At 48.3% G+C, this 26,835-nt stretch overlaps 1 long non-coding RNA gene across 2 annotated transcripts; it reads left to right on the top strand.

Annotated features, from left to right (window-relative positions):
* Nucleotides 1-717: 717 nt before the first annotated feature.
* LOC115083909 lies at nt 718-18,819 on the top strand. 2 transcript variants are annotated; one of them, XR_003854419.1, is made up of 6 exons: nt 718-1,562; nt 1,740-1,883; nt 6,547-6,607; nt 9,243-9,561; nt 14,950-15,324; nt 18,325-18,819. It is a non-coding gene; the product is annotated as an uncharacterized LOC115083909 (long non-coding RNA). The 2 variants fall into 2 exon arrangements; XR_003854418.1 differs by lacking the exon at nt 6,547-6,607 and having other exon boundaries at nt 1,360-1,562; nt 18,325-18,817.
* Nucleotides 18,820-26,835: the final 8,016 nt, after the last annotated feature.

The raw sequence follows: 26,835 nt of genomic DNA, 5'->3' as shown, positions 1-26,835 counted from the left end.
CCTCTGAGTTTCCTTTTCAAATATGGCTTGTATTCTTCATTACTATATGAACACCATTGGCATCTGTGTGAAATGAGTTGGTGATATTAGTCCAGTTCCAAGTGGGCAAATGTCCACTTCACTAAAAGCAATCTCTCCTGGCATTTATTGGCACCATTGTTATCAGTCTTCGGATATGGACAATCACAGAGATTGGGTTACCCTCTCACCCCCTAGAGTGGGGTTAAGTTACATTAAGAGGGCAATGGTCAGGGGAGACTTGGGCCACAACTACTTGGGATGCATCTGTTCTATGAAATTAAAGGAGGACTTTTCTTTCTTGTGATGTCATTCCACCACCATTCACCTACACTGGATATTTTCTAATGATTTCATCAGTACATTTAAGTGTGATGAACGTTCCAAAGGATTCTTTTAAATACAGTTAACCTGGGTTCTTTTGCTTCTGTGTTTCTTTCATTTTGGTTTAAGACAAGAAGGCTGAAACCAGATGATTGTGAAATTTCAACTTACCTGTTAATTTTGTTTCCTTTCGTCCTGCCAGACCAGTCCAGACAAGTGGGTTATGTCCCCCTGCCAGCAAATGAATTCAGAGGAAAAAAGCTCATAGATGACTTCACTCCCCTTACAGAGGTCTAGTGAGCCTAGGGGACATAACCCACTTGTCTGGATTGGTCTGGCATGGATGATAAGGAAGCTAGCCTTTATTCATTTTAAAATCTGTGGCACAACTTTGTATTACTTGATCTTATATGGGGCTGACAATGTACATAGCACTGTACACTGCCCTAGAGAGCTTACAGTCATGAAAAAGCAAAGGATGGGAAAAGTGAGGGTGAAGACATTGCAAGAGTAGTGCCATGGGGAGCCACAGAAGAGGCAAGGGGGAAGAATATACTGACTTGCGTACTTCCCAGTATTGATGATGTGGAGACCATAAAGAATGGTATTTTGATACCTCAGAAGTTGTTGAGAAAGAAAGCAACGTATATATGCTGATCCACATTGAAAGTGGGTCAGTCTGGACAATTTTCCCTTTGGAGCAGGGAGAGAGGAAAGAATACAATTGATTGCATTGATGTTGAATGGCTGTGAATTGAATGTTTACTACCACATCTACCTTGAAAAAAAAGAAGTATTTGGAAACAGCTAACCTCTTGCGTGGACAGCACCATTTCTGGCACAGCAAAAAATATCAGGTGATAGGTTTCCCCAATAGGCCCTCAAACATGCCAATAAAATCTGTGCTACTTACATAAATAACTTCAGTACAGAAATAACCAAACAGCCAATCTAGTCACTTGTAGTGTATGAACATGCCATGGGGTTGGGGACAGGGCCTGAGGTGATAATGTGACAGTCTGAGACTTTCTGAAAGGCAATCAGTAACAAGCTCTTGCTTCCTTCCCTCATGCTGGATGGGAGAACAGGCCACATCCATCCCGCTGTTGTCAGCACACACTATATTGACCTGACAGAGGAAGAGGTGGAGAGTGATTCAGACCGTACCAGACCTCTGGATCCAGGCCCAATGGATCAGGAAGGACATGCCTCCGAGCACGGTAATAGAAGGAGACATCTTAGAAATGAACTGCTCTGCTGAGAGAGAGATTTAAGCCCATTTGTTGCTCTTTTCTCATGTGTCTCCAGTAGGAATATCTCCTGTAGGTAAACATCTCAGTTACTCCCCCCTCCCCCCCCCCCCAAATTAATGCTCCTATCTCATGCATCTTCACTAGGAATATCTCCTGTTAATAAACACCTCAGTGGCTTGGAAAAACTCCTGCAGGAAATGCCAGCACTTGTGTTTGAGGGTCCTACCAGTGCCACCAGCAGATTTGACAGAAGAGAGACCTTGTGGTGTAAAAGCAGTTCAACTCATGGTAAGACTTATTTACTTGTTCTGTCTTTTGCCCGTCTCCCTTCCTGGGGCAGGTCTTCGCAAACCTGTCCTGGGGACCCCTCAGCCAGCCGGGTTTTCAGGATATCCACAATGAATGCGTTTGAGGTAGATTTGAATGAATTGGATATGCCGAAAATCCGACTGTCTGATGGCTCCCCAGGTCGTGTTTGGGATGCCCTGCCGTAGGGTATGCGTAAGACTACCTGCATAGATTGGGCCAGCAGATTTGCAAAAGGCCAGTTTCGTACATAAAGCACTATTTTCCCATGGAAATAGCTTTCAAAAGTACACTCCTTGATATTAGAATAAGCTGTTGAGCATTTTTCATTCTGGTTGTAAATATGAAACTGAGGAATGGAAAGGTATAAACATTTCTTTTGTTAATAAAACTCGTCAGCGTTTCATATAGACTCATGGCTAGTGACTCACAGGCTCTACTTGCTTCTGTTACCCACAGATAAAAGGGCAAAAGGCCCTAGAGTGTGTATGAAACAAAATAATGAAATAGGTTATACCTCAGAGTATGAGTGTTTAATCCAAAGATGAAGGGCTTATTCTTGATACTGAGCTTGACAGACCCATGGTCTGACCCAGTATGACAAGTCTTATGTTCTTATATTCTTAATACGCATTATTTACAGAAGCTCAGAATGAGGAAGAGTCTGTTCTGAACAAGGCCCAACTCAATAACAAGAAGTTCCATACAGAACTAATGGAGACTGCTTTTTGGGACATGCTAGCAGCCACATATTTTTGTGGAACCTCCAAACACCCTTTCATGGCCCCCCCTGACATATACTGAAAATTTGGTGTGGGGGGGGACCCATCTCATAAGCCACCTTCCCTTTGCAAAATATGCTTAAAATGGTAAATTCCCTGTACATACCAGGATCAGTCCAGACGGCTGGGTTGTGTCTCCTTCCAGCAGGTGGAGTCAGAGAAAAAGGTTCAAGGCACGCTATGATACCCCAGTGTGCCACCTGCGATCCGTCAGTATTTCTCTGACTCCAGCAGGTGAAGGAAGACATACCCTGCAGTCCTGATCCTTTCTAAAATTGAGTGTTTGTTTCTATCAAAAAGGGGTTCCTTACTCCTTAATGATCATTGACTAGATCAGCCTTAGTAAGTACTTAAAAAAAAAAATTACAATTAAATAACTTTGGTTAGAGCAGCATAAAGGGCCTTGTGCCCACAAGCCTTGATACCCGGAGGAAGTTATTAATACCCGGGTAGGGGGGATTTACCAGTGGGCCGGTCCCTCCCCCCTCCGATTCCAGAGATGCTTCATTCCTCTGAAGGGAGCTATTTCCTGTTACATTCCAGGGAGGTACATTCCCCTGATTCACTGGCTCCATTTTTGTAAAAAGTAAAAAAAAAAAAAAGTACTTTAAAGCCTGCTCTAAGTACCCGGCACTCCGGAGGAACTTACTGATTTTTTCTATTTCTTCCATGCTGCAGGGATCGCTGTATTCGGCGTGTGGAGAGCCAGCAGCTCAGCTCTTCCACGAGAGCGTCTCTGCCGCGTTCGCACGACTTAGGAAGGGCTGAGACGGCTCCTCTCCATTGGCCTGCCCTGTCCCCACTAAACGCGGGTGCGGCGGCCATTTTGGAATTCTCAGGCTCCGATGCTGCACAATGTCCTGGGAGAGGGGATCTCCCTCCGCCGCTTTCCCCTCATAGTTTAAGCCCCGAAAGGCCTTTAGATATGGAATCAGAAGCCCTGCCTCCTTCTGCCTTGCCCCCGGTGGGGGGGGGGGTCTTAAAGAGGCAGCATCCTTTTTCATCACAGTTTATTTTGCTGCTGCACAAAGCATATATTAAGACAAAGGCAGATTTGGATTGGCAGCAGTCTCCACCGGCTAAGGTCCCTAGACCTGCGGAAGGGCCTATAGTTCCTGCAGTTCCTATACCCCGTCTAGCCCCTGTTCAGGTTGTTCCACCACCAGCTATTCCCCTGGACCCCACGCCCCAAGACCCTTCCACGGTGGACACTGCGGGCGATGATGTTGAAGATTCTGCTCTCATGGAAGGGGATGACTCACAGGTGCTCCGCTTATTTCGCAGGGAGGAGCTGGACCCTCTAATCCCTCATGTTCTGGAAGAGCTTGATATTCCGGCACCGCAGTCAGTGGCGGGTCCTTCCCCAGGGGACCCTGTTCTTGCGAGGCTGAGGGCTCCGCCTAAAGCAGTGGTTCTCAACCCTGTCCTGGGGACCCCACCAGCCAGTCGGGTTTTCAAGATATCCACAATGAATATGCATGAGAGAACATTTGCATGCACTGCCTCCATAACATGCAAATTTTCTCTCATGCATATTCATTGTGGGTATCCTGAAAACCCGACTGGCTGGTGGGGTCCACAGGACAGGGTTGAGAACCACTGGCCTAAAGCCTTTCCCTTTCACCTGAAGCTTTGGCAGCTGCTTACTCGGGAATTGGACGCGCCAGAGGCCAGTCTGAGGGTTAGTAGGGCCATGGAAAAACTCTATCCGCTTCCGCAGGAGACCTTGGAGTTGCTGAAGGTCCCTAAGGTGGACGCAGCTGTCTCAGCGATTGCTAAGCGCACGACCATTCCGGTGACGGGAGGCACTGCTCTGAAGGACCTCCAGGATAGGAAGCTCGAGGTTCTTCTCAAACGGGTTTTTGAGGTTTCGGCACTCGTTGTTAGGGTGGCCATTTGCAGTAGCCTCATGCAGAAAGCTATCCTTCGGTGGGTGCAACAGTTGCTCACCTTTCAAGATCTCCCCCCGGCAGAGCTGGACCAAGCGAATCGTTTGGAGTTGGCTGCGGCCTATACTGCTGATGCCTTATATGATCTTCTACGTACCTCCTCTCGCACGATGGCCTCCGCAGTTTCTGCTAGGAGGCTTCTTTGGCTTCGCCACTGGGCTGTTTTCCTTCCCATTCAAAGGAAACTTGTTATTCGGTGATGAGCTGGAACATCTCATTAAAGACTTGGGGGATAATAAGGTTTACAAGCTCCTGGAGGACAAGCCTCATTCTTCTCGCACTTTTGGATCGTTCAGGGGTCGTTTTCGGGGTCTATGCTGTTTCCGGACAGGTAGTGCCCAGTCCTTTGCTCCGAGGCAGACGTCCATGAGGTCCCAGGCTTGGGCCCATTCCTTTCGCTGGAGACAGCCTCTGTGTGTCGGAGCCTCCCAAGCTTTCTCTACCACCAAGTCTGCCCAATGAAGGTGTGCCGGCCCATTCCTCGGTTCCGGAGATTGGAGGACATCTCTCTCTGTTTCGCGAGGAATGGGTCAAGATCACCTCAGATCAGTGGGTTCTAAACATCATAGAACACCGTTATGCGTTGGATTTTGCTCACCCATTACGGGACCTTTTCTTGGTGTCACCTTGTGGGCCCCAGATAAAGCAACAGTTGATACTCCAGACCTTGTGTTGCATAGGAAGACATTGCAGATATCTACTATTGTGAGAGTGTCTTCTACCACTAGTTATAAGCCCTGCATACCCTGTCTACTCACTACCTATAGTCTCTCCTTACAGCTCAGCAACTCAGAGATCGTAATTCCAGTATCAGAGGAACTTCAGCCCTGCTGGGTGCATCAGCTCACTACTGCCACCTCTGGTGGTTCTACTTCCAGTTTAAATAAAGAACTATCTGTGTTTGTCTAAATACTCCAGCCTAGCTGGTGGTCCCTCTCAGGATCTCCTCTTGAGGGTGCTGTCATCTGCCATCGGCCCAGGGATTCACCATTTCCATTAAGTGTTACTCCTTACACTAATAGAGCGGTATTATATCAACTGCCACTCTGTGGGAGCCAACTCACATCAGATCACTAACTCCGCCTATGGAGTATCATAAATTGCTAGCTCCTTCCCTTGGGGAGCAGCATTGAACACCTTGGGCCAGTTGAAAGATCTAGGGGCAATTGTCCTGGTCCCAATGACCAAACATCGGACCGGACGGTACTCCATCTACTTCGTGGTGCCCAAGAAGGAGGGATCCTTCCATCTGATACTGGACTTAAAGACGGTCAACAGGGCGCTTCGGGTTCCTCGTTTTCGCATGGAAACGTTGAGGTCCGTCATTGCAGCCATCCCTGTACGTACCAGGATCAGTCCAGACTCCAGGGTTTATTCATCCCTGCCAGCAGATGGAGACAGAGAAAGTTTCACTGACACTGCTTGATAAGCACTGGTGCCACCTGCAGTTCCTCAGTATTTCTCTGTCTCCAGCAGATGGTGGATGGTGCATAAACCTGCAGTTTTGGGATCCGGGCCCTTTTCATTTGATGAAGTGTCTTGCGAGCGGGACTCTTCAGGTTCCACCCTCTGTATGAAGCTTTGGTACATCCCAGGAATCTGGACTGATCTGGGTATGTACAGAGAAAGTAAAATTGATTCTTTCCTGCTAATTGTTGTTCCTGTAGTACCATGGGTCAGTCCAGAACCTGACCCATGTATGGAGGTGGAGAGTCCTCCACTCAGCTGTAATCTTTTTGGTACACATCTTTTGTTTCGGTTAAGGACTACAAGTTTTTCATTTGCAATTTACCAGTTTTACCAATTTTTGCACGTAATGTTTTGCTTGGGTCCATAGCAATACTGAGGAATTGCAGGCACCAGGGCTTATCAAGCAGTGTCAGTGAAAGTTTCTCTGTCTCCATCTGCCTGCAGGGATGAATTAAACCCAGGAGTCTGGACTGATCCGTGGTACTACAGGAATGAAAATTAGCAGGTAAGAACCAATTTTCCTATTGGATTTCTACCTTAATCAGTTAATCATCCCTTCAGCATTTTTCCCTAGGCCACATGTCTATAAAGGGGGAAAAGGCCCTTCACTCCCTGCATCACAAGATAGTTGTCACCTTCTTCTTGAAGCAGACTCAAGCCCATAGAAGAGATCAGCTTTTCAAAGGAAAACTTCCTGGTGGGGAGCTACACAAGAAAATTATTTCCTTACCTGCTAATTTTCGTTCCTGTAGTACCATGGATCAGTCCAGACCATGGGTTATGTCCCCCTTCCAGCAGATGGAGTCAGAGCAAAAATTGAGAGGGCGGTCCCTCATGACTGGTGCGCCCTCTGTAAACCTTCAGTATTAAGAATATCCAAGCAACAAAGAAAAACCCCTTGGATGGATCAATACAAAAATGAATATCAACTAAATTGAACATCAAACTGTAAATCTGAATAGGCAAACTTGCAATGTGAACTCCCAAACAGGTCCTGAAAGGATTACACAGTCGAGCTGAAGGATTATCCCAAAGAAAAAAAAGCCCAAAATACTTAGGGTGGGCGTCTGGACTGATCCATGGTACTACAGGAACGAAAATTAGCAGGTAAGGAAATAATTTACTTTTCCCTGTATGTACTAGGATCAGTCCAGACCGTGGGATGTACCAAAGCTTCCCTTAAATAGGGTGGGCCACTAATATCCCAGCTCGAATGACCCGAGCCCCAAAAGAACCTGAGGTCGTTGATTGTAGATTCAAGCGATAGTGATGCGCAAAAGTGTGTAAAGACTTCCAAGTGGCCGCTCTGCAAAATTCCTGCGGAGAGACCGCTCAGCTTTTTGCCCAGGAAGCTGCTTGAGCTCGGAGAGAATGAGCTTTAATACCGTCTGGGAGCTAACCCCCACACCAATGTATGCGGTAGAGATTGCTTCCTTCACCCATCGGGCAATGGTGGTCTTTGAAGCCTAGTGCCCCTTCTTGGGACCACTCCAGAAGACAAAAAAAAGATCTGATAAGCGGAAGTCGTTAGGCGCCGGAGCTCCTTGGAATCCTCAGCCTGGAATGATGGCAGTTCCACCAACTGATTCAGATGAAAAGACAAGACCACCTTTGGAAGGATAGATGGTACGATACCCGAGGATACTCCGGGATCCGTAGAGCGGAGATAAGGCTCTCTACATAACAAGACCTGCAGCTCCGAGATTCTGCAAGCGGAACAGATGGCAACCAAGGAAACTGTCTTAAGAGTCAGGTCCTTGAGGGTAGCAATCTACAGCGGTTCAAAGGGCGGCCCGCCAAGAATACGAAGGATCAAAAGTAAAAACTCCCCGAGGGGCATAAATTGCGAATCGGTGTTTCACATGCTTTACTCCCTTCAAGTTTAGGGGAATGAGGTCCGTCCAGGCCTGAATCCCCAGGAGGCAGCACTGGAGCAGCAAGTAGTGGATCCAAGATGGCCACTGTTCCCACGTTGCACGGGAACGGGGCCGACCTCCTCAGAGCCTGGCACGCATTTGCGCGTGAACCAGACTGCCCTCTAGGGCTCGAGGTGTCCTCCCCACCGGGAGGCACCGAGCACACAGGCCTTCCCGGGAGAGCCGCGATCTGGGCTCTCCGCAGGTGCTGCATCGCGTCAGCTGCGGCATGGAGGCAACTAAAGAAGGGCTTGGAACCTAGACCTCCAAAAACCTTTGATAGCAGGAAAGAAATCAAAGTCCTGCGCTGCCTGCCAAACGTTAACGACCCTTTCCATTTTTTTTTTTCAAGCCAGAGGGATGTGGCGTCTCTGAAGTTTAGTGGCTGCCCTGAGGAAACGTCATCTCCGGGCAGCAGGTCGATATCGAAGGGGAGAGGTTGGACCACCAACTTCACCCCTAAAGGCAGCAAATGACAGCCCTGTAAAAGGAAAGTTAACAAACTTACCCCCAAAACGATACAACAATAAATAAAAAAGATGACAGGTCTGCCACTGAATGAAAGCTCTGCCTGCAAGCCTGCAGCAGGACAGCCCATAGAAAGTAGAGCAAAGCTACAAGGAAAAGCCTTTGCCTTTCTTTTTTTAAATAAGATCCATCCAAGTAAAAAGTGTTAACAAGAAAACAGGAGAAATAAATCAACAAAGACTATTCTCACAGAAAGAAACTGGGAGAACCGAAGGTGCAACCCGAATCTGCTGGAGTCAGAGAAATACTGGAGGTTTACAGAGGGCAACGCACCAGTCATGAGGGACCACCCTCTCAGTTTTTGCTCTGACTCCACTTGCTGGAAGGGGACATAACCCAGGGTCTGGGACTGATCCTGGTACGTACAGGGAACTGTGGATCTTGCACTTTACTTTAGAACAGGTGCAAAGTTCATGCAGGTACTTCAAAACGAAATCCCCCTCATGAACTTTGCTTTCCTTGCCCTCACCCTGCCTCTTTTTCCCAGGACAAAGAATAAGCTCACTGTTTGCTTTTATCTGCTAAATGTAGGGCAGTTTTCAGCCCTGGGTATTTACTTTAGTAACTGCTTGAAAATTGTCCTCAGTTTATATAGATAAAGTATAAAATGTGGATGCACTTACAGTGAAGGGGGATGCTTAGGAACTATTTTTATACAGAAAAGTAACCAATTTTTCTCCCCTTTGAATTTTACAGAAACTTGGGAAAACAAGAGAGAGATGAGTAAAAAAGGCAACCACATCCCATCCCAGTAAGCCAGGACGGACCTTCCTAGCGCAGCACAGGCATGAGGCAGGCAGCAGGGGGAGGGCGAGGCCTTTCACTCTTCTGCAGCATAGTCTCGGATGAGGATATTAAAATGAAGAGGAGCTCAAGGTCTGTAGAGTAAGGACACAAGAACTTCCTCTACAAGAAACACGAGGGAGCCGGAAAGAGTGCGAGAGGACATTCATCTTATCCCTTGGGACAGAAAAATAAAAGCCACCCAGACACGTGAGCGCACCTCAGCACACAGGTGAGGAGCAAAGGAGCCTTCGTTTCTGCCACATTCTTCTTCAAAACATAAGTGAAAGGCATCCCATCCCCTGCACGTTATTCTACAGCACATAGGGAGGAAGCAACTGAGTCCCTTTCTCCTATGCATTCTTGCTCAACCCAAGCGTACGAAGTAAAGGAGGGGCCCGTCTTCTATACATTTTTCCACCATAGATGGGGGACAGGCCAGGAGCTCCATCTCAGATTCCGTGCTTCTAAAATGAAGGTGAATTGATGGAGCCTGTTCTCCTATACATTCCCAGTCAACCTGCAGGGGAGAAGCATGTTGGGAGGTAATTGCATAGGAGAGAGCATGCAGGCTTGAAACCAACAGGCTACAACTCCCCAGAAACCATCTGAGTTGATGCTGGCAGACTGGTGATGGCCAGGCACTGTCCAGCAAAGCCACAAGGGCTTAGGCAGGCAAATGCTCGAGCAACAGCCTCACTGGCTTTAGTGGTAGCTTGTATTATTGCAAACCATGGTGGTAAGACGTGGAGGTCTAAGTGTTGGATTAAGAATGGGAACTTGTATGGAAGAGAACAAAAACTGACGTGAATGTGGTTCGATATTCTACAAGCACTCAAGCTTCTACAGCTAGCAGCTGGGATATATCCTTAGCATTGTGGACTGGAATGATTGGGCAGATTGAGCCAATTGAATGTTATCTGATGTCATCTGTTATGTTACTTATAAAGCAAAGGAGCCTTGTCACATACGCATCCCTCCTTGGTGCATGGAGATTAAAGGAGCCCAAGCTCAGGTACATCCCTCAGTACACAGGAGAGAAATCAGAGCTGCACTAAATCCCTCAGCATACAGGGGAGAAGTTACATTAAACCTGAGATCATAATGCAGGGGAGAAGCAATGAAGTCTGAGCTCTCGTGCACATCACCGAGTGTGCAGGGGAGAAAGGATGGAGCTTCACTGTTCAGGAAAGAAACATGATAGGATCCTTAGGTCATGGCCAAACCGCCATACACTGGGGAGAGAAACAATAAATTATTAGGTGGGTCCCTTCACACGGAGGGGAGAAGTGACAGAGTCTAGATCCAGTTACATTCCCGAACAGATGGGTGTGAACAGTTGGAGATCAGATGCATGCCTTCACACACAGACAAAATTATGGAGCTTGCATTCAGTAATATCCCTCCATAAGTGAGGAAAGAAACTGGCATGATTTGATTTTCTGATAAACCCTATAATTAGGTAACCACATTTTGTTGAAATAGGCTACAAATTGTTGCAACTTCATCCTTTAGCTAAATTTTTTTTCCCAGCTTGGAAGATTGTTTATCCCAGGATAAGCAGGATGATAGTCCTCACATATGGGTGACATCATCAGATGGAGCCCTGGTACGGAAAACTTCTGTCAAGAGTTCTAAAAACTTTTGGCTGGCCCTGTGGGCCTACTGAGCATGCCCAGCATGCCATGATATTCTCAGCCACAGGGGTCTCCCTTCAGTCTCTTTTTTTCCACCTTGCTGTAGCAAAGCACATCAGGAGCTCTGGAAAAACAATTCCCTTACATTTATACAGGGAAGAAAACTTTCCAGTCACATATTCCCGGTACGTACCTGGATCAGTCCAGACAGTGGGTTATGTCCCCAATCCAGCAGATGGAGTCAGCACAAGCTTTGAGGGGGCGTATCCATATATACTACTACCCCCTCTGCAGGAGTTCAGTATCTTCTGACTCCAGCAGATGCGAGTAGGGGAATCAGGCTTCCCCTCCTTTTCCTTTTTCTTCACTTTCTTGCTTGATTATGGCTTATTGTTGTCTTTTTCTGTGGATCAAGTTTGTATTAAGTTTAAAAAAAAAAGTAAGGCAGAGTTCTTTCAACTTCTGGGGAGTGGCTTCTCTTCCTTGTCTCTTCTCTGCGGCCTTGCTGTTTATTTCTCGTTGCAGCCAGGGGTAAGTTTGTTTTTCCTTTGTAGTTTTTTCCTTCACAGCTCAGCCCCCGGTGCCCGCGAAAGCCGGTGGAGCCGGCCTCTTCGCTCTTTACTCCCTCACCCGCGGCCATTTTACAGCTCCTCATGGGCTGCTGAGCCATTTAGGGAAAGATGTCTGGGGCGGGTCGTGTGGCCGGGAAGGCCCCCCCGCGGCACCCTCCTCTATTTTCGGACAGCGGGCAGTGCGGGCCGACCGGGCCCCCCCGCAGCGGCGCTTTTGTGCGCGTGGCCCCCCCCCCTCCCCCGTGGCTTTTTCTTTTCTCCTACAGCGATCCCGATGCTGCGGCCGTCCCGCTGTGCGGCCTGCAGAGACCCGGGGTCCCAGTATCGAGTCCTTCCATTCGGACTAGCCTCTGCATCTCGAGTATTCACAAAATGTCTGGCAGTGGTAGCCACAAATCTAAGGAAACACCGTATTCACGTTTTTCCATACCTAGACGATTGGCTCATCAGAAGTCCATCCAGACAGGGAGTTCTCTCTGCCTTGGAAACTACTGTAACCCTATTGCACCGCCTAGGATTTCTCATCAACTATCAAAAATCCCACATCGAACCGTCTCAACTCCTCACATTCATCAGAGCAGACCTCGACACCTCAATAGGAAAAGCTTCCTTCCCAGGCAACCGTGCGGACAATCTAGCTCGCCTGGCAAACATCACAATTCATCACCAGTTCGCATCTGCTCATCAAATTCTGGTACTACTAGGACACATGGTCTCCACAGTACATGTTACTCCTATGGCGAAGTTAGCCATGAGAAGAACTCAGTGGACTTTGAAATCTCAATGGCTACAAGCTTTCCAACCATTGTCAAAAAACATTCAAATAACCCACCAGCTACGCCAATCACTTCACTGGTGGACAAATCAGACAGCATTGAAAGCTGGTCTCCCATTCCAACCGGCAACTCCGCAGGTCATCCTGACTACAGATGCCTCCAACCTGGGATGGGGAGCTCACATCAACGATCTTCAAACACAAGGGACGTGGACCATCCTCGAGAAACAGTTTCAAATAAACTTCTTGGAACTTCGAGCGATACGATATGCCCTTTATGCCTTCAAAGACTGCGTCTCAAACAAGACTGTGCTGATTCAAACAGACAACACAGTAGCAATGTGGTACATAAACAAACAAGGAGGCACAGGCTTTTATCTCCTCTGCCAAGAAGCAGTACAGATTTGGGCTTGGGCTCTAGAGCACTCAATACAGCTCCGAGCAACTTATCTGGCGGGCATAAAAAATATCCTAGCAGACAATCTCAGTCGACATTTCAATCCCCACGAATGGTCGCTGGACCCACGTGTAGCAAGCAAAATCTTTCAACGCTGGGGTCGCCCAACCATAGACCTCTTTGCGTCTACCCTGAACCACGAAGTGAAAAGGTTCTGCTCCCTTCACGGACGTAGACAAACAGTCCCCAGGGACGCATTTACTCGCCCCTGGAATACAGGACTTCTATATGCGTATCCTCCAATTCCGCTCATAGCGAAAACTCTCATGAAGCTACAACAAGACAGAGAGACAATGATCCTCATAGCCCCGTACTGGCCCCATCAAGTATGGTTTCCCATACTCCTCGACCTCTCGATCTCACAACCAATCAAACTGGGCATAGAGCCCACTCTCATAACACAGAATCAGGGCAAGTTGCGTCATCCCAACCTGACAACTCTTGCCCTAACAGCTTGGATGTTGAAAGCTTAATTTTGCAACCACTTAATCTTTCAACTCAAGTCTCTCACATTCTAGTTGCTTCACGAAAGCCTTCTGCACGTAAATCTTACCACTCTAAGTGGACCAGTTTTACGAAATGGTGCCTTCAAAAGGGTATAGATCGTTTTTCCTGCCCCACTTCTTCCTTACTAGATTACCTATGCCACCTATCGGATTCTGGTCTCCAGACATCCTCTGTTAGGGTACACCTAATTGCCATAGCGGCTTACCATAAGGGTGTATGCGATGCGCCTATAACGGCACAACCATTAGTAAGTAGATTCATGAGAGGTTTACTACACCTTAAACCGCCCATTAAACCACCGGTCACTGAATGGGACCTCAATTTAGTACTAACCAGGCTCATGCGTGCACCGTTTGAGCCTCTACACTCTTGTGAAGAAAAATTCCTCACATGGAAAGTATTTTTCTTAGTAGCCATTACATCGGCTAGGAGGGTCCGTGAGTTGCAGGCTCTCGTCACATACTCACCTTACACACGGGTCCTACATGACCGAGTAGTCCTTCGCACTCACCCAAAGTTCTTACCAAAAGTGGTAACAGACTTTCATATCAATCAGTCAATATTCTTGCCTACTTTCTTTCCAAGACCACACTCTCATCTGGGAGAGAGAGTTTTACACACTTTAGACTGTAAACGTGCACTAGCTTTCTACCTTGACCGCACAGCGGTCCATAGAAAGTCCACCCAACTCTGTTTCTTTTGACAAAAATAAGCCAGGAGTCGCGGTAGGGAAACAGACTCTATCCAACTGGTTAGCAGACTGTATAGAATTCTGTTATGAAAAAGCTAATATTCCTCTCCAGGGGCGAGTAAAAGCACACTCAGTAAGGGCCATGTCCACTTCAGTAGCACATTATCGTTCAGGGCCTATCCTTGACATCTGTAAAGCTGCAACATGGAGTTCCCTTCACACTTTTGCAGCTCATTATTGTCTAGACAAAGAAGGACGAGATTCAACTTTTGGATAATCTGTTTTAAGGAACTTATTTCCAGTATAACTCCTACTCCTTCTACATCCATTCTGCTGTGATTCAGGCTGCTTCATTCTTTCCAGCAGTACACCAGTTGTTGTGCTCGTTGCACAAGTTGTATGCTGTTGGTACAATATAAGAATGACTCAGCCTGTAGCTTGCTAATCACCCATATGTGAGGACTATCATCCTGCTTGTCCTGGGATAAAGCAAAATTGCTTACCTTGTAATAGGTGTTATCCCAGGACAGCAGGATGTAGTCCTCACAGAACCCACCCGCCACCCCGCAGAGTTGGGTCCGATACGTTTTATTATTTTATTTTTTTAGCTCACGCAAATTGCTACAAACGAGACTGAAGGGAGACCCCTGTGGCAGAGAATATCATGGCATTCTGGGCATGCTCAGTAGGCCCACAGTGCCAGCCAAAAGTTTCTAGAAACTCTTGACAGAAGTTTTCCGTACCAGGGCTCCATCTGATGATGTCACCCATATGTGAGGACTACATCCTGCTGTCCTGGGATAACACCTATTACAAGGTAAGCAATTTTGCTTGCCCTTCACTGACAGGAAATTTAAAGCAGATGTTTCACAGGGCAGGCAGCATTAGTGGGTTGCTGATGTTATCAGGCTGATCTGTGTCAGAGTAGAATAAAAGTATTGGGGGCTTTATTCTGGTTCTTCTGTTCTTTCCTTTCTAAAGGATCACCCGAATACAGAAGTTGAATTCTCTCAAGTCTCGGCATTTTGATTCCATGAGGAATAAATTCCATCACAATTTCCCATCCTTACTGATACCACTGCAGCAGAGAAGGTCTTACCTCAAGTGAACCTGATAAGGATCTCGCAGCAGGGAGCTGTGCATATGACACTGGCTCCACAAGAAGCCTTACCTTCTCCTGAAGAGTAAAGAGCCTTCATCAGCTCTGGAATTCGTCACTGATGCACACATCAGACTCTGGTACAATATGACAGCAGCAGTGCTTACCTCAAAGCTTTCGTTTTGCCCTTCAGCGAGTTACACTGGAGGAGACCCATTGTTAGCCAGGAGCAGGATCCATCAGCTGAGGAAATACACGTATGTATTGTTAAGGAATGTCAGTTTAGTGGACCCTTGGGCCGAACTGCAGGAGACTGGGAAAGGTATTCAAAAGTCTCTAGTATACCACAGGCCAGGTGGCAGATGTTCAGGCAGGACGTAGAGGTGCTCTTCACCCTGGAAGCTGGTACTCCCCCGGGAGAAGCCCGTAGGAGCCCAGCTGCTGGGACTTTGGTGGCTTCACCCTTGGAAGCCGAAGCCCCCCCGGGAGGAGCCCGTAGGGGCCCAGCCACTGGGACTTAGGCGGTCGTGGATCAGGACTGGGAACTGGAACCAGACTAGAACAGTAGGTCAGAACTATAATAGGGCTCGGGTTCTGGAACCAGGCAGGAACTGTAGCAAGACTCGGGTACTAGAACCAGGCAAGAACTGTAGCCGGCAAGCAGGAACCAAGCAGGCACTGTAGCTGGCAAGCAGGTACTACGGCTGGCAGGCAGGAACCAAGCAGGCAAGCAGGAACGGAGCGAATAGCAAAGCAGGATGCTCCGGGGCACAGCGCAACAGGGATCCGGTAGGTAAGCCAGTTGCAAGGCAAAGACTGGGTGGCCGCGGCCGGCATATCAAGGGAATGGCAATGAAAATCTGGCCCTTAATGTTCTAATTACATAGATTTGTTATAGCTAGGGCTTACTATATGCAGATAATATAAATTTATTTTTTTAAATCTTAGACAACCTTAGACTCTTGGGTATCCAAGTCCAGTTTGTACTTGCTCAGCTCTACTTATCATCAAGAGAAAGAGAAATAGAAATTGGTTGGAGGAAGGGAATGAAACTGAAGCATCAGGACCCCTCAAACACATCTGCTGGGGATCCCATCCCAAAGAAGGGACCTGTGTTGTCTCCAAAGCTCTCATATATCATTGCTTTTGGGCAGTTTTTGTTTTGGTTCAATATATGGTATCATAGCCTGTACAAAATCAAGCTGCCTTTAAGAACTAGGACTGTGCAGTCCGAAGTAAATAAATAACTGCACTTTGCCATGTGACTTGATGGCTCAGCCAACTGTAAAGAAAAGAAGCCCAACCTGACAAGGTCATATTTGAAGGAAGGTCCTATGTGTTCTCAAAATCTCATGTATGACATCGTCTTCAGACACATTTTATTGGCCCAGTATAGAAACCATCACAGCCTACAATGAATCCAGTTTTCAGGAAGACCAATAAGGCTGCTGTGAATTTATCGCAGAGCTATTAGGGATTGTCTTTGAGACCCCACGGAGCATGAGTAAGATCCCAAAAGGCTAAAATAGGCAAATGAGTTGTTTAATCTTAAAAAGAGGAAAACAAAGGCTCCTGGCAATGGCAGATCAGCTGGCACCACTTAAATAGCTTGAAAGATACTGGAGTAAATTTCAAACTATCAACCTACATAGTATTGAGGTGCTAAGAAGCATCTAGCATAGATGTGTGAAGAACAAATCTTGTTAAGGCAGCCTTTTTTCCCCTCTATGGCAATGTTAATGAGTCTGTAGGTAAGGAGGAAGCAATAGCCGGGATGCAACTTCAGTAAGGTTTTTTTTACTTTTATATAAAATACGCAAACAAACTAGAGCAGTGGGGTCTACACCATACAAGTGTTAGGAGGGTGCATAAATGGCTGGAAAAAGAGACTTGGAGTAGTTATTAATTGCTCAAGGTTAACCTGGGAGGATATATCAAGAAGTATTCTGCAGAGGTCAATCTCATGCACTTCAAGATTGTCATTAACTTATTTATTCAGGTTTAGCTCACACCTTTTTTTATTGATAACTCAAAGCAAGTAACATTCAGGTTGATGGCATAGAGAGTATACTTAGAAACTCTACAGATGATACCAAGTTGAGAGGAGTTTCAAGAACCTTGGAGGACAGGTTTTTATCCAAAATGGTCTTGAGAAACAAAAGGAAACAGAATGACAAATCAGATGAATCTGTATAAAGTGGAGAATAACTGACTGGGCACTAGTGCTGTAGGAAAGGATCTGGGAGTCGTAGTGAACAACAAACTAGGCTCACAAAGAAGTATTGTTCCAGAAAAAGCTAACACCCGGCATGAGGCTACATTAACAAGACTATCACACAAGAGAAGTAGTTCTCCCAATTTATTTGACAGTGATGAGGTCTTCTACTGAGTCCAGTTTTGAGTCTCAAACTTCAAAAGGGATATGGATATTTTAGCAGTAGCTGGGAGGAGAGCAGCAGAAATTAGAGACTTTGATATGCTGATCTACAAGGAAAAGTTGAAGAATTGTTATTTTCATAGAGTACAGAAGACTGACACTCATTTTTTTTAAAGGGGGTAACCAGTTGTCATCAATCTGCACTGAGGGTAGGACAAGAAGTAATGGGCTTAAGCTGCAGCAGGGATGATTGTAAATTAAGACTTTAGGAAAAGCTTTCAACTATAATGTACTGGAACAGGAGATGGTGGGTTCCCCATTAGTGGAAGTTGCCTGGCTAAATCTTTTTGAAAACTGACCTCCAACTGCCAAAGCCATTGGAGAGCATGTCCTATAGACTGTTACAGAAACTGAAAGAAAACGAAGCAGCACCAAACAGGAGCCAAAGAGATTTTTTATTATTTCCTATCAATAGCTCAATTTTCTAGTGCCGATAGAGTTTTCATCAGCAGGCCCTCTTGCCATGTTTTGTGCTTATCAATTCTTTGCATGCCCTTTGGCTCGCAGCATCTAACTTTCAGCATAGGCTAAGTTTATTTTATATTGTAAGATGCTTTGGTATCACCGATAAGAAGTGTGACATCACACTCCCCAGTTTGCTGTAAAATGGCTGCGGTGCCGAAGGTCAGCTCTCTTCAGGAACCAGCTATGGAGGAGGTACTAGAAATGCAACCAGGTCTGGGGGATTTCAGAAGTGCATGCCATAGTCTTGACTTCCCCACAGATTATCTCATATAGATGAGCCCTGCTGTGAGTGCCCCAATCCATGACTTGACAATTAACATCTCTTGCATTCTTATCTTTTCTTACTGCTTTGCAGGTGCTGTTCTGTTTCACATGGTGCCACTGCGTCCCTGCTATCCACAGCCACCGCCCGGCCACCTGCCACCTATTGTGTTTCAGCTCAGCGGGGAGAGGCTTCACTTCAGCAACTCAGCTGAGATGTCCTTTATCAGCTTTGGCTCCTGTTTTAATTAACCCTGAAGCCTTGTTAGTTGGACTATCAAGCCTGAATTATCCACATGTAGAATGGAGTTTAGGCTTCAGCCACTGAAAGTTTGCCTTCTTCACTACAAATACAAGTGGAGTTGTGGTAGGGTTGCCTGAAGAGCTCCTGCTAATATAATCCTTGAGCAAAGCTTGAGTGATTTGCCACTGTCTCCACAGACCTAAGAAGATAACTTGTACAGTCTTTATATTTTAATTTACTTACAGTAAATATATATATATATATATATAATATATATAGTGTATAGTTTTGCTACATATTTTATTATTTGTAATACATGTGCAAAACAAAAGGTGTTTTTTCTCCTCTTTGGCTTGTAGTGACATCACTGGCATCCTATGAACAAGGCTGAATGTTCTGGGCAGTAGAGATACTGCTGTGTAACGTACTCCTGGTTATTCACAGGAACCTTTGTGTGCTGTGTGAAAACTGCACTGAATCCAAGACCGGGAACCAGTCTGAGTGTGATTAACCCTTATAGGGTAGATTGAGTCATCTCTGAATGTAGAGCAGGCTAGAATAATCAGATGCTACCTCATCGGTTTCAGTGTTTAATGACTGCAGTGCTTTGATTATATTTGCTTTTCGGTACAATGTTAAACTCTTCCAGCGAAGTGTGCCGTACTTATCCGTACCTTATCCCAGGGGGGCTCAAACCAGTTCTCAGGCCATCCTCCCCGCAGATAGTTGGGTTTTCATGAATATTCATGTGAAATATTTGCACACATAGGCAAATAAAGCTCATGCATATTCATTATAGATATCCTGAAAACCTGACTGGCTGGGGGGAGGGGGGCCTCCCAAGGACCGGTTTGAGCACCCCTGCCATATCCTGTGGCTCTGTGTTTGTCCTGGTTGCTCATTCCTTCACCAGCCCTCCCCACACTGTCATTTTCTGGGAAGGGATAATGTGAAAAGGGTTGAGGTGTCTGAGTTGCCCACGCCTTAAGGCTGGGCTGTGTGCAGTTTCTATGTTTTCCTGCTGAATTTCCTTTCAGAGATGGATAAATGCAATCATGGGAAATATAAATGTACCTGGCCCTCCTGGAGGGTTTACAGCAAATGACAATACCGCAGAAGATGTGAAATCAACAGACAATAAATATAATACAGGCTTCCTTAAAATCGCAGAGCAATAAAGCAGAATCTGAACATGTTACAGTATAAGAGCCCCCCACCTCCCCGGATTAGAGTAATTCATGGAAAGGCCGATCGAAATAAGACTTCACCATTTGACAAGATTGTAAGTAATGTGAACATAATCTGGCCTCCGTAGGGAGGCTCCCAGACTGAAATGAGCACAGAGAGATAAGATCCCGCCTGCGGAGTCGCGTAGAGGGGCGGATTTTAAGAGCCCTGCTCGCCTAAATCCGCCCAAATCCGGGCGGATTTAGGCGAGCAGGGCCCTGCGCGCCGGTGAGCCTATTTTACATAGGCCTACCGGCGCGCGCAGAGCCCCGGGACTCACGTAAGTCCCGGGGTTTTCTGAGGGGGGCGTGTCGGGGGGCGGGCCCGAACCGCGCGGCGTTTTCGGGGCGTGTCGGGAGCGTTCCGGGGGCGTGGTTACGGCCCGGGGCGGTCCGGGGGCGTGGCCGCGCCCTCCGTACCCGCCCCAAGGTCGCGTCCCGGCGCGCTAGCGGCCCGCTGGCGCGCGGGGATTTACGCCTCCCTCCGGGAGGCGTAAATCCCCCGACAAAGGTAAGGATGGGGTTTAGACAGGGCCGGGCGGGTGGGTTAGGTAGGGGAAGGTGAGGGGAGGGCAAAAGAAAGTTCCCTCCGAGGCCGCTCCGATTTCGGAGCGGCCTCGGAGGGAACGGAGGTAGGCTGCGCAGCTCGGCGCGCGCCGGCTATACAGAATCCATAGCCTTGCGCGCGCCGATCCCGGATTTTAGCGGATACGCGCGGCTCCGCGCGTATCTACTAAAATCCAGCGTATTTTTGCTTGCGCCTGATGCGCCAGCAAAAGTAGGCCAAATCGCGCGGTTTGAAAATCTACCCCAGAGTGTATAGTTGGCTCAGTTAGCAAAGCTGCCTGTGATGACCGCCGTGGATGACACAATATGATAACCGGGCTGACAAATATGAGAGAATGTTAAATAGGCAACTTTAAAATTGATCCTTATGTACTTGGCAGTAAGTATAAACCGTTTAAAACGGGGTTATATGTTCTCCAAACTTGACATTGGAGATAATGCACACCATCGCATTTGTTACCAGTACTAGTCTGTAGTGTGGTTTTGAGGATTATAGATACAGGAAAATTGGTTCTTACCTGCTAATTTTCGTTCCTGTAGTACCAAGGATCAGTCCACACCACTGGGTTGTGTCTCCCTTCCAGCAGGGGGAGTCAGAGAAAAAACTGAAAAGGCACCCCTCTTAACCTGGTGTGCCACCTGCGATCCCTCAGTATATACGATATCAAAGGAGATTAACCAATAAAGGAGAACAAATCCCCAAACATAACAACCAGTGGCTACAACAATACGCGCGATAAAATAAACAAACCGTACTGCCACATAACGTATCAATCAAGAAGATTCCTTCCTATGTCTGTAAAGAAGTCGATGTCTGTAAAGAACTCTGTCGAGGTAAGAAGAAGGAAGAAAACATACAGAAAAAACGGACTCTCCAAAAAACCCAAGGGCGGGCGTCTGGACTGATCCTTGGTACTACAGGAACGGAAATTAGCAGGTAAGAACCAATTTTCCTTTCCCTGTACGTACCAGGATCAGTTCAGACCGCTGGGATGTACCAGAGCTGCCCTAATTGGGGTGGGATCTGGAGAGTCCCGCACGAAGAACACTGCTGCCAAAACAGTCGACCTCCGGATCCCGGACGTCCACACGATAATGTTTCGCAAAAGTATGTAATGATTTCCAAGTGGCTGCTCTACAAGTCTCCTGCGGCAAGACTGACTGGCTCTCCGCCCAAGAGGCCACTTGAGATCTGGTAGAGTGCGCTTTCAAGCCTTCTGGTATGGCCCACCTAGTGCAAAGATAATTGGAGGAAATGGCCTCCTTCAACCACCTAGCAACTGTAGCTTTGGATGCCTTGTGTCCCCGTCTAGGACCACGCAATAAGACAAACAAATGATCCGATAATCGAAAAGCATTGGTCACCTCTAGATAGCGAAGGAGAACCTGGCACACATCCAACTTATGCAGATCCTTATCCGTCGCAGAAGTCGGATCCAAATTCGGGAAGGCTGGTAACTCTACCGATTGATTGACATGAAAAGCTGATACCACCTTGGGCAAGAAGGAGGGAACGGTCTGCAGCAAAACTCCGGAATACGAAGATACGGATCCCAACACGACAAAGCTTGAAGCTCTGAAATTCGCCATGCGGAGGTAATGGCTACCAAAAAGACAGTCTTGAGTGTCAAATCCTTCAACGTAGCCCACCGGAGGGGCTCAAAAGGAAGACCACATAATCCCTTGAGAACTAAATTCAAGCTCCAGGTAGGACAAATTTGCCGTACTGGCGGGCGCAAATGCTTGGCCCCCTTTAAAAAAAACGGGACACATCTGGATGAGCTGCCAGTGAAAACCCATCAATCTTGCCCCGCAGGCAACCCAGTGCCGCGATCTGCACCCGGAGAGAATTGCAAGCTAGCCCCTTCTTCAGTCCCTCCTGTAGGAAGGATAGAATGTTTGCTACCGAAGCCAGACATGGGGGGGACGTTCAGTCCTTGGCACCAAGAGTCGAAAACTCTCCAAACACGAATATAGGCCAGCGACGTGGACGATTTCCGTGCTTGCAAGAGGGTAGAAATAAATGAATCCGAATATCCCCTCTTCCTCAATTGCCTCCTCTCATAAGCCAGGCCGCTAGACAAAAGCGATCTGCTCGATCGAAAAATACTGGGCCTTGTCGAAGTAGATTCGGAAGGTGGGCGAGATGCACCGGACCGTCGATCGCCAACGAGATCAGATCCGCAAACCACGGGCTTCGGGGCCACTCTGGGGCTACAAGAATGACAGACCCCACGTGGTTCTCTATCCGACGCATGATCTTGCCCACTAGTGGCCAAGGCGGAAACACATACAGCAGTATGCCGCGAGGCCACGGAAGAACGAGAGCATCCACTCCTTCTGACCCGTGGTCTCTCTGATGACTGAAAAATCGGGGCGCCTTGGCATTTGTCCGAGTTGCCATCAGGTTGAGGTGTGGGACCCCCCAAGGACGAGTGAGCAGCCGGAAAGCTGCGTCGGACAATTCCCACTCGCCGGGATCCAGATGCTGGCGGCTGAGAAAGTCTGCGTGCACATTGTCCACCCCGGCTATGTGCGAGGCCACCAGCCGGACCAGATGTCGCTCTGCCCCCGTCATGAGCCTTTCGGCCTCCCAGGCCACCGACTGGCTCCTGGTTCCACCCTGGCGGTTGATGTAGGCTACCGTGGTCACATTGTATGACAAGACTCGGACCTCATGCTGAGATACCAGAAGGAGAAAAACGCGTAACGCCAGGCGTACTGCCCTGGTTTCCAATCGATTGATTGACCACGTCGCCTGATAACTTGTCCAACGACCCTGAGCGGATTGTGACTGGCAAACTGCTCCCCAACCAGTGAGGCTGGTATCCGTCGTGACTATTACCCACTGCGGCTCCTCCAGGGCCATCCCCTGTAACAAGTGGGCCGGAATCAACCACCAATCGAGACTGGACCTGGCTGGTTCCATCAGTGGCAAAGGCAGGCGGAACTCCTCAGATTTCGGATCCCACCGAGAAAGCAATGTGTGTTGTAATGGTCTCATATGCGCCCATGCCCAGGGAACTACTTCCAGAGTAGACGCCATGGAACCAAGTACCTGCAAATAATCCCATACTATGGGCAGGGGTAAGGACATGAGCCGACAGATTTGCGCCACTAACTTGAGCCTCCTCTCCTGAGTGAGGAAGAACTTACCTACCAAGGTATCGAAGCGTGCTCCCAGGAAGTTGAGAACCTGAGATGGTACCAACTGGCTCTTGGCAAAGATGACCACCCAACCAAGGGACTGGAGCTGGAGTAGAACCTTGCTCATTGCTACCCGACAGAGGCTCTCCGATTTGGCCCAGATGAGCCAATCGTCCAGATATGGGTGAACCAAGAACCCCTCCCGCCGTAGGGCTGCTGCTACGACTACCATTACCTTGGTGAAGACCCAAGGCGCTGTCGCTAACCCGAACGGAAGAGCTTGGAACTGATAATGCTCCCCCAGGACCATGAACCGGAGAAACTGCTGAAGGCGCTCGCGTATCCCGATGTGAAGATACGCCTCGGTCAGATCCAAAGAGGCCAAATATTCTCCTTAGTGGACAGCCGCAATGACCAAACGTAGAGTCTCCGTACAAAATCGGGGAACCCGAAGTGCTCGGTTGACTGCCTTGAGATCCAATATCGGCCGGAAGGTCCCCTCCTTCTTCGGGACTACGAAATAGATGGAGTACCTGCCGGCCCTGCGCTCCTCTGGAGGGACCAGAACAATGGCCCCCAGGGATTTCAAGCGACTCAGGGTTTGCCCGACTACCTCTTGCTTGGCCCGAGAGCCAGCGGGAGAAATCAGAAAAATATCCCTTAACGGGCGGGCAAAATCCAACTCGTAACCGTGTGTGATGATATTGAGGACCCACTGGTCCGACGTGATCCTGACCCACTCCTTGAGAAACAGGGAGAGACGACCTCCCACCGCTGGAACCGGGGAGAGGGTCGGAACACCTTCATTGGGACTGCTTAACTCCAGTGGCTCCTTGAGAGCCTCCCTCCTGAAATGGCCTCCGACCACGAAAGGAAGTAGGCCACGACTGAGCTCTCTGAGTCTGTTGTCGGGCAGGAAAAGCGGGCGGCCGCAACTGCCGAAATCTGCGCTGTCCTCGGAAACGGTAATGTGCTGCCCCAAAGGGCCTGGAAGACTTAGGCTTGTCTTCTGGCAATTTATTCACCTTATTCTCCCCAAGAGACTTAATAAGAGCGTCCAGTTCCTCCCCAAACAACAATTTTCCCTTAAAAGGAAGATTACCCAACTGAGTTTTGGAAGAAACGTTCGCGGACCAGTTCCAGAGCCAGAGAAGCCGCCTAGCCGAAACTGCCATGGCCCTGTTTCACGAAGATGCCCGCAACAGATCATATAATGCATCTGCTGTGTAAGCCACCGCGGACTCCATCCTATTCGCCTGATCTGCTTCCTCTGGCAGTAACACCTGTGATGTGAGCATTTGCTGGACTCACCCGAGGGTCGCTCACTGCATGAGGCTACTGCAGACCGCCGCCCTAACACAGCGCTGACACCTCAAAGATGCGCTTGAGGAGGACTTCTAGCTGCCTATCCTGTAAGTCCTTAAGAGCCATCGCTCTCGTAACAGGAATGGTGGTCCGCTTAGTGACCACAGTAACTGACGCGTCCACCTTGGGAATCCTGAGGATATCCAAGGCTTCCTCAGGTAAAGGGTAGAGTTTGTCCATTGCTGTCCCACCCACAGGGTCGCGTCCGGAGATTCCCAATCCCGAGTGACCAACTGCTTAAGCATCGGGTGGAAAGGAAAAGTTTGGGGCAGGGCACGCAGCCCCGAGAGTACTGGTTTTCCCTTAACTGGCTCCGAACTGGGGACTGGTGCCTCCACTTCCAGTTCCTCCAGGACATAGGGGATCAAGGGATCCGACTCCTCCTGGCGAAACAATCGAGAAACCCAGGGGTCGTCCCCTTCTACTGGAGCGGACTCATCAACATCCCCATCTAGATTTTGGAGGAGAGGATCCAGAAAGGATCCCAAAGGAGCAGGCTCCGGAGCCCCCCCAGGGGCCGAAAGGGCATCCAGAGACGTGTCCCGCCTTGCAATCTTCGCGGGAGGGGGGCTCCTCATCCTGCTGATGAGCTTCCGCCTCCAAAAAAGCCCTATGTATAAGTAAAATACATTTTGAAGAAAAAACTGACTGGCCCTTTAAGGGATCCGATAGGGGAGGAGGGAGGACCGAGCTCCCTGAGGGGGCGGGCCCCGGATCGCGCGGTCAAACGGGACTCAGAGTGGGAGGAGAAATCGGAGAATCCTCTACCCCAGTCGGCAGGTAGGGCTCCGACAAAATGGCCGCCGTTCCCACGTGCGTCGCGACGGACCCGGACGCGATTGCAATCGCCGTTCCGCAGCTCGCAGCAAAATTGGCCTAAAATCTCCCCCGGATGAGCCCTCCTACCCGGGTAGGCAGCGAGCACAAACCCTGTCCCGTGAGAGGCGCAACCCCTCCTCCCCACATGCTGAGCACGATAGCCCTCGTGGCATCCCGGGGGGAGGGGGGGTGTTTCCAAACAGTGCGGTAGGAAAGAAAAAAAAGGTCTTACAATACCCTGCCGACTCGCGGCCTTCCGGAGCTCTGGGAACGCTGCAGCACCCGAGGAAAACTCATCTCGGGGCGCCAAGGGGAGGGACCGGCCCTCCGGTTAATCCCCCTCCAGAGAGAGATGGCCCTCCGGGAACAAGGTTTTTAGAGCTGCCAGCCCCTGCCTTACCTCTACCGGCTGAGTGAAAAGCCTGGGAAAATAAAAACTGCACTGAGCTTTTTTTTTTTTTAATACAAACAACCTGCTGTAGCCAAAGGTGTTAACTAAGGCTGCCAGAGCCTTAGAACTCTGTAAAAAAAAAAAAAAAAGATGTAACTAAATTTAAAAAAATTGAAAGATCAGGACCGCAGGTTCTGTCAACCCCTCTGCTGAGAGTCAGAGAAAATACTGAGGGATCGCAGGTGGCACACCAGGTTAAGAGGGGTGCCTTTTCAGGTTTTTCTCTGACTCCCCCTGCTGGAAGGGAGACACAACCCAGCGGTCTGGACTGATCCTGGTACGTACAGGAAATGGGTATTTCATATGCAAATAAGCGCTAGATCACTGAGGGAAAGCTGGACCTTCCACATACCCAGGGGTATCTGTTATATGGAATCCAGCCTCTGTTTGCAGGAGATTTATGAAGCCACAATATTTTATCATGGGGGGGCTAAAATATCACGGGGGTGTCCCCTCAATATTTAGCCCCCCCCCCAATAAAATATAACAGCATATTCCCAGCGGTACTATAGCCTGCTGTAGGACGCTGTGAGATAAAATATCGTGGCAGGAGCCCAAAAAACGCATAATGGCGGCCCAGTTGGCATGGTGCTGCAATCAGTTTAAAGGGCTGTATGGTATGAAAATGGTCCCCCTAAAATATTACATTTCCCCCCAGTGGTCTTCCTAGACCCCCGCCTACCCCCTCTGCTGTCTCTCAAGGTAGCACAGTGTTGAGCTTTAAAATCAGCTTAATGCCGCAGCCGCATACACGCAAAGGTACCACACCAAATTTAGCAGAAACAA

The sequence above is a fragment of the Rhinatrema bivittatum genome, chromosome 2 (assembly GCF_901001135.1).
Source record: "Rhinatrema bivittatum chromosome 2, aRhiBiv1.1, whole genome shotgun sequence".
Lineage (NCBI taxonomy): Eukaryota > Metazoa > Chordata > Amphibia > Gymnophiona > Rhinatrematidae > Rhinatrema > Rhinatrema bivittatum.
Note: the sequence above shows the minus strand (reverse complement) of the source record. Positions and strands in the feature narration are given on the sequence as shown.